The sequence below is a fragment of the Epinephelus lanceolatus genome, chromosome 7, assembly GCF_041903045.1.
Source record: "Epinephelus lanceolatus isolate andai-2023 chromosome 7, ASM4190304v1, whole genome shotgun sequence".
NCBI classification, from domain to species: Eukaryota; Metazoa; Chordata; class Actinopteri; order Perciformes; family Serranidae; genus Epinephelus; species Epinephelus lanceolatus.
In genome coordinates this window covers 39,746,441-39,756,932 of record NC_135740.1, presented here as the reverse complement: position 1 = coordinate 39,756,932, position 10,492 = coordinate 39,746,441, and positions in this window count along the sequence as shown.

Below are 10,492 nucleotides of genomic sequence, written 5' to 3'. Positions count from 1 at the left end.
TAGCATAACTTCATTGTTAGTCTCGATGGTAGGCGTTGTTAGATGTTTTTATTTAGCACCACTGAGGGGTAATTCTGTGGAAGCAACTCTAAATTTAGAAACACACTTGGTCACAACACAGTGACCAAATCCTTAAACATCAATCATTTGATTTGCAGTCTCATTTATCCTCAACCTCCGAGACCACAAATGGAGATTCCCTAAATTATTCAAGAAACCGGGAACCTCCTCGCTTTCTTTAAGTTATGATGGTCATTGAGAAAGCAGGTTTAACCCAAGATAGAGGGCCAACCTTAAATACAAAGCAGCAGGAGATGGAAGAGTTGGCTTTCAAAGGGAGATATATGGCCAGTACAAGACCAGGATCAGTTGCTTTGGGAACTTAAAACCTTGGATGACGGTGAGAGCCATTTATAATATTAAGATGAATAGGCTCATCCTGGCACCAGCCGGCGTGGTTGGAAGTTTGTCTCGTTTGATGCAAATGAACCAGATCACTGTGTGTTTAGAGGCTATTTGAAGGCTGATGTAAAAAAAAAAAAAAAAGTAGAAAAATTCTTCACAGTGCACTTAGTCTTTTTGCTACGACTTGGTAGTTATCCACCTTGTTGATTTTAATTTACAGGCCTAATCCTTTACTATTGAAGAGGTATGACAGTGTCTGCCTCACCTCATTTCGGGAGTACCCCACTGTGGCAGGTAAAACCTCCCAAATCAATAGCACATATGGTCCACATTAGAGTGGGAAAGGCCTCCAAAAAACCTCTTTCTCCGAGAGTGGCTCACATCGATGACAGACGCGTTCTGATTCCACATATGTTGAAATGTAGAAAGCGTTACATGGCCTCTTTGATACAGGATGATTTATAGGGCCTTGACACCAGTTGCAAATGTCTTTGGCGAGGGCACGGGGAGGCCTGCACTGCAAGTGGATAGTGTCGATCAAATCACATTCAGGGCCACAACAAAATGGATTGCATTTCCACTCAGAAGTTTTTTGACCTTTTACTTTTATACTCCTTGTTGGGTCATTGTCGTCAACTGTCAATCTGCTTCTTTTTCCAAGATTGAAAGAAAGCAAAAGAAAGACAGGTTGGGTAAAAGTACATCCTCATGGATATTCAGTGCCTTCACACTGACAATGCCATCTGGAGGAAATAAGGAATTTTAATCCAACTTCTCTCAGTATTCTTGTTGTGCACAGATTTCATGCTCCAATTAGACAGGGGCTGAGGCAGATACAGGCAGGGGAAAAAAACAGCAGACAAAGCTTGATGAAATCTGCCCAGTGAGCATCAAGGACCCTGTCAGAGTGCTCTGCATTACAAAATAAGGTTGGCTGGGGTCACTGTCTTGCGAGGTATAATTATACCATAAAACTAAGCCTCTCGCTTCGACATAATGGTAGATAAACAGAGTGATTTGTGACACTTCTCAAGTTCGAATCCAGACTGATGCAGCTAACTCAATTAGCAAAGGAGGGATCACACAGCCCCTTAATAGGGATTGGTGGGGATGAGCAAACTTGTTCCCAAAAATTAATTACCTATCACATTTCTTGTGGTCATCAAAGTACCACGGGCTAATGGCACAGCTAAATCCATATGCAGCAAAGCGCTCGTGTTCCATTAGAAATGTCAGTCATTCGCTTGACAGAGTAGTGCAGTAATGTCTGCTGTTGACTCACGCCCTTCAAAAAGGCCCTAGCATGCAAATGAGGTCTTTAGCTATGTCTCTGGGATGGAGTAATTTGGTTACGAAGGCATATATAAATATTAGAGTGAAAACTCTTGGTCACTCAGAACACCTCCAAACAAAGGTGGCTACAAGAGGGCAATTAATAATGTACAGTTAGACCTGACAAGCCCCAGAAGGATGTAAGTGACAGCATGCAAGCAGGGGCTTAATGTCATTTTGCATCTCCATTACGCCATGCTTTATTGAATAATACCTCAAACTGGTGCAACACTGACAATCAGCTGTTTACTAGGCTAAATCAGTCATGAACTGTGCGCCGCACCCACTGCTTACTTTACTGCTGGTACTTAAAAAGTTGTTTGAATAAGTCTGTGGGCTTTTACAGAGGCTGAATACGCTGCTAATTAACATAATAATGCATACTCAATAAAGAGAAATCCATTTGATCCTAATACTTAATGTCTTTTATTAGCTGGTAGCTAAATGTAAATGCTGCTAGCCCTTGTTGCTAAGCGCAACAAATTAAGGGCTGCCCAAACGAAGAATGATAACTAGAACAATATCTGTAAGTATATCTTTGTAATTCATGTTGATGGTGGAGTCCAAACCACATTATTGGATGCATCCATAGTGGATGCTCAGATCGTTAATTACGTTATTAAAGCCGCAAGCAGTGATGAACGAGTCCTCGCACTTCAAGCAACACTAATGATATGTCATGTTTGTGTAAATCAAATATAGGCCACAGCATTGAAATTTCAGGTTAATCCAAAGATAAGTGTCTGATAAGAGGTACTTCCTTTCGACACCTAGTGGCGAAAGGAAGTACCTCTATCCAATCAGAAACCTTCCCTGCCCCAAACCTTACGCAGACTGGGATAAAGGCAATTAAACTGATCTCCCGTGTAAACCCTCATTTGGAGTGAATATTTCTCATGTAAACTACCTGGAAAAACTTTAATTCCGAATGATTTCATTCAGATTTATTTCATTCCAAATGAGAAGCCATCATGTGACCGCACTGTCCTTCTGACATGTTTACATATGGAGAATATACTTATAGATATATAATTATTGGGGATTCACCAAAACAAGGTTCTTTAACTGTTTTCCCTGTAAAATTTTGAGTTAAGACAATAATTGAACAAATAGATTAACTGTTTGTGGTTGCAGTATTTGAAACTTTGTCTGTGGCAGAAACTGACTCTGTTTATCAGTGAAAAAATTACATGTAACTTTGTTTGTTGTTCAAATGGTTGTCTGTTACATCTCTTACAGGCAGGTTCTGGCTGTTTTGAATGTTTAAGGACGGTTGTTGCATTGTTTGGGGACAGGTTTGAATGATCATGAAGTTGGGATGTAAAGTTTCTGGGGGGATGCGCTTACTCATTTATGTCTGGTTATTCGAGAGCATGATAGGCTAGTGAGGCAGGATTGTGTGAGCGTAGTTGAATATGTAAGGATTTAGGATCAATTTGTATGATATTAGTTAGTTAGTTAGTTAGTTAGTTAGTTAGTTAGTTAGTTAGTTAGTTTTTAGGGGTTTTTACCATAGATATATAAAGAGAACTGGATATAGCATTGGAGGCAGGGCCCCATTCATTCCTATGAAAGTTACTCAGTGACATTTAAGCTTAAAGTCTTGATTTCATGGTATGATTTACCCAGATATTTGGTATCATGGGGCTTATAAAGCAAGCACACTACAGACTTACAGCAGTCGAGCAGCTCACCTTAGACAACCAAGTGGCTAACTTCTGGTTTAGCCCTTCACTAACTTGACTGGGGATGAAAATGATTTAATTGTGTGGCTCTCGATTTTAGAAATCTTATCAGACCAAAATGATCAAATACCGACAGTGAAATTAATCATTTTGGGGGGTTTTGGTGCTAAAAAAAATGAATCCACTGTATCAAATGTATCCTCTGAGGCAAATTGTGATTTGTGATATTGGGCTCTATAAATAAAATTGAATTTAGTTGAATGTACAGACATTTCTTTTATGTCGTGAGTCTAGGAGAAACAGTTTTTAGGGGCCCTATGGCATTACAACAGACCTGGAAGTTGTAATTCCACATTTGACCACTATGTAAAATTTGCCTCAAAGTCTGGCACTGTTCCTGGGGACTTGCTTTTTACATGATTACTAGTGTTGGGCAGAGTTACTGTAACGCGTTACTAATAACACGTTACAGTAACGCTGTTAGTTTTGGCAGTAACTAATACTCTAAATGCAGCATGCAGTATTCCTTCACAAGTTCCCTTTTCACTAAAACATTTTAGCCCTAAACAATAAAAGATAGTCAAGTCAGATAGAGGTATATGAACAATTCTTACCAGAGCATCTTAATGAAACACGTCTCTCACCATCTCTGAAGTCACTGTCGACCTGCTGGCCTCACCACAGTGCTGTAACGTTACATTAAGCGGTAACGCTTCTGTAGATTTTTAGTCCCAGTAACGTTATATCCAGTGACATGATATCTATTGTTATCCCGAGGAAGCTTTTGTTGTGGACAGACAATGTCTGCGGTGGGCGACAGACTCGACATCATCATGTAGCTCTTCAAATGTTCTCTTTTGCTCATTTTCCATATTTGTATCCAAGTACTGTAGCTGTAAAACGTTTAGCTGCCTGTCAGGCAAGTGCAGGCAAGCGACTCCACTGTAGAAGACGGTTGCATGTTTCCTATACCGTACAATTGTTTTGCTAAGTTGTAGTCAGTCCCTTGGTTAAACTCCATGTGCTGTTGCTTAGGCAATGTAGCTACGAGCCAAAACAGTTAGGAAATGTTTTCGGCTGCAGGGCTGAGTTTCTCAAAACATGATCCTTCTTAGCAACGTTGTCTTCTTTGTGGCTTAGAAAAACTACACTGCAAAAAAAGAAGAGCACCTAGCCCTCTAGCGTCCCCATTCAGTCATCTACAGCCAGGACGTACTCAGAGTATAGATGACACTAGTGCGCGTGCGTCAAGGTCATGGCGTGATGGCGAGCCAAGGCAAGAGTCCTAAGTTGAGGGGAGTAACTAAAAAGTTACTTTTCTCAGTAACGCATTACTTTTTGTTTTAAGTAACTGAGTTACTGAGTTACTTTTTAATGAAGTAACTAGTAACGGTAACTAGCACAACACTGATGATTACACATAAATGTACATGTTTCTTTTCCACAAGCCTTCTGGTGATAGCTTCTTTTTTTTTTTGGCTTCTTCTTTGAGTGGTTTTAGGGTTATGGTTATATCACAGCCTGTTGGTTTGGCATGCTCTTGGCAGCGCTTCAGTTGTGTTTTTGTGGGGGGTTTTTTTCTTTTTTTTTGAGAACAAAGGAGTGCATGTGGACTAGGCCTCAGACTCATAGTAGTCCCAATGCAAATGTAAAGGTAAAAGGTTTTTATTATTTTCGCCTGTTATCCAGCACTGCAGTACTTCTCAAAAGCTGTTTTCACGATTATGTATCATACACTGACACACGGAAAAGTTTACCTGGACGGTGGACATAGCATACAGCTCGTTCAGCAAAGACGAGACAAGCGAAGCCGTGTTTGTAGTGATGTTAATGAAAAATCCAGCTCAGGCTCTGGAAATATTGGGTTTAAAATTTGTTTTTCCCCTTGGCAAACATTTTACCATTATAGGGTGACTGTAGACATCTGCAGAATCACAAAAATTCCTTTTGAAGAAGAAACCTGCTCCTGGATGACATGTAAAAGGTCTGATTTCCCCCTAAGGTTTGTGTTGGGAGCGCAATGTTACTGAATCATGAAGTAACATTCAGGGTGTTGAGGTCACAGAAGGGGGGCTGATTCTTTCCTCTTAAAATAAGAGAAAAACAAAGCATGTACTGTGCAAGGACTGAACCACACTGCACAGTTTTATTTGTCAATTTATTACTTAAAGTGAGAACAAAGTTAGGGATGAAAGCAGCATTTCGATTAAATAACCAGCCTCCACTAAAATCATTACGTGTATCATTGCAACTGCTGTTTAAAGCACAACTCAAGCCTGAAGAGATGAAGACAACTTTACCACAAGGTCACGCGCAACTGGTCCCCGGCTGTGGGCACAGTACACAGGTATGGTATGGCAAGCGTGTGATAGAAACATGAGCCTGGACCGTAAACGTGCCATGAAGGCCAAGGAATGTGAGACTGGGTGCTGGGCTGAGCTGGACTGAGTTTTCAGTCAGAGGGTGCATTCATGGATCCTGCCAGAGTCCAGTTGATGAAATAAAATCATGACAAATGGCCGTTAAACACAGCTGAAATATAATGATTATTTGTCATATCCCCTTGATCTCAGAGGTCATTTTGTTTCACCTACAGAACTAACACTGAATATAATCTACAGTTGCTTGCTGGAGTACTTTTACATGTCATACGCCATTTATTTTGAAGAACTGCCCACACTGGATTTATTTTTGACGGGAGCTTTAGTAAGAAAACAAATTTACCAAAGTTAAAGGACCAGTGTACGAGTTAGGGGGATACGTTGGCAGAAATAGAATATAATTTAGTAAGTATGTTTTCTATGGTGTATAATCACCTGAAAATATATATATTTTATTTTGTTTTTGTTACCTTACAATGAGTCATTTATGTCTACATAGGGAGCGGGTCCTAGTTTATGGAGATAGCCATGTTGCACCACCATGTTTCCACAGTGGCCCAGAACAGACAAACACTCAATCTAAATAGGGCCATCCACGGATTTGCATCGGCCACAGTAGTTAGAAGACAACTAGCAGCTTAAATCGCCTGGTCTGTTTGTTTTGGAGAGGCAGAGACCTCTGTTCAGCTTCTAGTGAAAACCTCCTGAACCCCAGGATCTTATATTATCCGAGATAAAAGGTAACGGCACATTAGCATGTGTTGGACTAGCTGCCTGCAGCAACATGTCAAACTACATCTAAAAAACATGGATTTGTAACTTGAAACTGTGTTATCTGGTGTTTTCACCAGTTTTCATCACCAGGTCTGTTTGTGTTAACCTCTGTCGTTAATTCGGCTCATGGTAAAAACTTCCTGAACGTCTGGATCAGAAAAAAGCGAGCACACATTAGCACATGGTGGCACAGTGGTGCAGTGGTTAGCATTGTCACCTCACAGCAACAAAGGTTGTGGTTCCAACCCGGGCTTGGGGATTCAAACCCCGGGGTTGGGAGCCCTTCTGTGCAGAGTTTACATGTTCTCCCTGTGTCAGCGTGGGTTTTCTCCGGGTGCTCCAGCTTCCTCCCATAGTCCAAAGACATGCAGGTTAATTGATCTATGGCTAAGTCCCGCCCTCAAAAGCTATGAGCCAATCACAGTGTGTATAGCCATTCCCACACACTTGGACATTCTCTGCCTGGACATTCATTGAAATGCATTACAGAAAGTCAGTTACGTTCGGTTTTATGAGCTTTTTCAGAGATTTGAAGTTTAAAAATGGTCAGACGGTGTGCATGGGGTACATGCAGCTCCGACACAAGGTATCCTGAGAGGCTGGGCAACGAGGTGTATTTTTTACACTTTAAACCACATCTCAACCGAGAAAAGTGTCTCCTTTGGATAAAGTTGTGTGGTAACATTAGACCACAACATCAGCTCAGCGTGAATAAGATTAACAATGATGTCTACATCTGTTCTAAGGTAAGTCAACATCGTGTTTGAGGCAAAAGAGCTCCTAGCTGCGTTGTTCATCATGTCACCTTGTTTGCTGGGAGTTCATTAGCCTATTTTGTTCTAGTTTTGTACTTTGGTGATCGCACATCATTGTTAGCTGTTGTCCAAAGGGCTCTAGTTAAGCTAACGTTAACTTCTGGAGCTTAGCTTCATTAACTTATCTGTAATCGCAGAGATAACAAAGGTTGGCAAACGTTATGCTGAATGATTCAGTGTAAATACTGTAGCACCAAACTAACAGAGAGACACTCTTGGTAAGATGGTAAAAAGGCCGTTATCCTTTTCAAAAACCTTAACTTCAGTGGCACTTTAACTTGTTGTCTTTGATGGCGACGGCAATGAGATGCGGTTCACAAGCGTACACTGTGACCTGTAAATTTTGGCTTGTAATTTAAGCTTTTCATCGACCTTCTCAACAATAAAATGATGAATATATCCCTCCAATGTGTAGTGTAGGCCCTTTTGGTTACTTCTCAATGACATCTGATTGTTATGTCCCCAAAAATCATCAATTGCCTCCTGCGAAATGCCGTGTACTGTGACACCTGCCATAGCGCCGGTCACTGAATGTTGATAGTTTGTCCGAGTGAGTGGAGGGGGCGTGGCTTAGCCATAGGTCAATTGGTGACTCTAAATTGTCCGTAGGTGTGAATGTGAGTGTGAATGGTTGTCTGTCTCTATGTGTCAGCCCTGTGATAGTCTGGTGACCTGTTTAGGGTGTACCCTGCCTCTCGCCCAATGTCAGCTGGGATAGGCTCCAGCCTATTTTTCAAAATCACAAAAAGATGTTGTAGACAAGAACAGGCAGAAGGAAAAGTAGGCTCTTTTAACACAACTTACTGTATGAGTCATTTCTTAGACCTCTAAAATGAACTGGCCTTTGAGACATGAGCACTACAGCCAACATCAAACAAGTGAAGAGGACCAAAGCAAAGCCTGGAGCTGTGAACACAATGTAGTCTTCACACTGGCAGGTTGTTTGTTTACAAGTGGCCTGAGATAATTAGCCCAGAAGTAATGACCGCTCTCTGATGACAGCCGCTGAAACCTGATCCCTCGGTGTGACATGCTCTCCCCCGTCACTCTCCCCTGCCCGACAACTGCAGCGGGGTTATTTTTTGCCCCGGCTGCTAGCGGGGGCTAGCCTGGCGCCAGCCCCTGGGACCTGGTGAGTTGGGGGTTGACGGGGCCAATGCTGCCATTCGCCCCTTAACCTCCCACGCCCTGCCGATGGCACCATGAATCCAACGCTGAAAACACTGTCATGATGTCTCCCACTGACGGAAAAGAATGAGTTATTTGGACTTTGAATTGATTTTAAAGCAAACTGATTTCAGAGTTAGACGGTGGTGCCATAGTGGAAATAGTTACTGCAGAGGGTGACACTTGAGTCCAAGTACGTACAGCCTATGGCCAAAATCCAAACAGGCTGTACGTACTTGGACTCAACTTCTGTCTATCTCTCAGAAACATTATCATACTCTCATATCTTTAAGTTTATTCTTACTCACAATGTACCTTTGTTTTCCTCCTCAATGCTGCAAAATATTTCAATGATAACACTAACAGTCATATGTTTGTGCACCATGATCAGTAATTATCCTAAACTTTTTGATCAGCTGTCTTTAAAATGCTCAAAGCTAAACACCTACAAATGCATTTACAATTCTGTAGAAAGAGATATAATTTTTCACAAGATAGTGGTTCTTGCAGTGTTTTACGTGATCTGTTGGTACCAATGATATCAAACTTTTTTTTTGTTTCTTTGTTTGATGTTTATTTAAAAACCTATTTTCAAGAGTGTCCTGGTCAAGATAAGAAACAAAACTGTGAGTTACAGTTAGACAACGTAAGACAGACAAGATTACTGTAAATATGTAACAAAATCAGAAGTCAACAGAACCGCAATAATTAAGATCTTTAAAAACATTTCTGTTCATTATGTTTTTATTGTCCGCACTGAGGGTATGTACAGAGTTGGGCAAGCAAGCATTTATATATGCAGCTCCTTATATGTGGCATATTCTGCAGAGGGACTTAAAGTTGCACTCCTTGGTTCCTCTCGGCCGTTTCAAAGCGGTGTTGCAGAATTTTTGTAGACAATCATCTATATGTCAATGTCAGGGTGTATTTTCGCTGGTCTTTGTAATCATGTGTATTTGCCCTTTTTGCATTTTTATGGTTCACTTCCAGGACATATTGATATACTTTTTTGGCTTGTCTTTGTAGTACTCATATTTTGTGTTTTGTGTTGTTTGTTTTAAAGTTTAAATTTTTATTCTGTATTTTTGTTCTATGTTGTCTGTCTGTAACTTATGTTGCTGCCTGTCTTGGCCAGGGAGAGATTGTAAATCTCAAGAGTTTTTTCTGGTTAAGCAAAGGTTAGATTAAAATAGATCAATAAATAGAATTTCCAATGCAATCACTTATAACATGTTGTTATAAAAAACGTTCTTGATTGCGCATTGCAACAACACAAAAGTTACTACAACCATACAACTTGGACCAATCCAAAACAATAAGGTAATGCAACATATGCTCATTCAACGGTTTGTATGATATCTTTCAAAAATGCACATTGGAGGTTTCGTAAGTCTCATGCAATAGTGTCCAGTAAATTAGAGCACCTACTGGTTAGGTTATGTTAAGGAAAAGAATCATGAACGGGTGTCGTAAAAGTACATAACATATGACATAAAAATAATGAGACATGACGAGACATGTTAAGTATGTAATGTGACGTTACGTAGGGATGTAACTTAAAAATAACTCTACACTCGATGATTAGGACTCCTACGATGGCCTTGACCACGTCTTGGAATCTACGCTGCAATGACAAAGCAATATAAAAGGACCTCTCAGTGGTACTCAAATTATCTGTCACGTTCCAGAGGGCAGTGGCCGCCCAGTGGGACACAGCTTAACGAAGGCCACGTGTCTGGATCTTCCTCAAATCTAAAGCAAACAGGCACAACATGGCAGCCATGCCACCCTGGTGCACTGCAGCTTTAGTGGGAAAACAATGACTTTCCCCGAGCAGCTATCAAAGCTTTGCTGCCCGCCAAGTGCAAAGGCCTCACAATCCGCTGTACTCGTAGAGGGCGAGGAACCTGGCCAGCTCCCAGTCACTGTCTGA